The following is a 1,147-nucleotide window of genomic DNA, read 5'->3' on the forward strand; positions in this document are numbered from 1 at the left end:
TGAACGCATTATAGTGTACTTAGAGGAGCGCAAAGTTTCTACCCTACAGGAAGCTGCAGTTCTGGCAGACGAGTTCGCATTGATCCACAAAAATATTGCTGTGCGAAATGATGTGTATGTAGGAGGGGGCGCGTTTTCTCCTTCTGAGTCGCCGTATCAGGGAGGTGACGGGCGAACATTCCGACCTCGCTCACCGCCGTCTCGAAATGCCTTGGGTGACGAGCGAGCATTCCGACCACGCTCACCGCCGTCTGAAAAGGCCACCTTGGTGTGTGATTATTGTAAGAAAGAAGGGCATTTTATGAGGGACTGTCATGCGCTAAGGGATCGACAGGAGACCAGGGAGTCAGCCCAGGAACCGAAAGGGGTGGGGTTGATTGGTACGGTGTCATGTCTTGACCAGCATAGCTCTTTCGAGCCCTTTTTGTTTGATGGTTATGTGTCCCTGTCGGGTAAAGTTGGGGACTACCAACGGGTGAGAATACTCTGTGATACAGGAGCCTCTCAATCGTTCATCCTGGCTGATGTATTACCATTGGATGTGGACTCCTGTCGGTCGAGCGAATTGGTGAGAGGTATTGACATGGGGTGTGTGCGCGTGCCGTTGCATAAGGTGCATGTACAGTCTGCACTGATCACAGGTTGCTTTCCGGTCGCGGTTCGCCCATGTTTTCCCGTAAAGGGCGTGGATTTCGTCATGGGGAATGATATCGCTGGGGGTAAGGTCGTCCCTGTGTTGGAGGTTGGAGACACTCCATTTACTAACTTATTGTGTGATGCATTGATTGATAATCACCCCAATGTCCCTTCTATTTGTGCTGTCCCTAGGGCACAGGAGCGGAAGCGAGACCAAGGTCTAGCGTTGGGTGACTCTGTCCGTGGTGAGTTTTGCAAATTGGCGGTGGCGCAGCATTTTGAGGCGGGGGATGAGGTGTTTATTGTGCTGCCCACGCCTAGTACGGTGCTCACTGCCTGGTTCTCAGGACCTTATGTGGTAAAAGGAAAGGTGTCTGCCACTAAGTATATGTTGCATACGCTCGGGCGGCGGAGGAGGACACGCTGGTGTCATGTGAATAGGCTAATGAAAAGTCCTGCCCGCGTCTCGTCGGAGTTGAGATGTGACAGGACTGTTGTTTCACATGCTGTG

Source organism: Notolepis coatsorum (genome assembly GCF_963971535.1).
Source record: "Notolepis coatsorum genome assembly, chromosome: 9".
NCBI lineage: Eukaryota > Metazoa > Chordata > Actinopteri > Aulopiformes > Paralepididae > Notolepis > Notolepis coatsorum.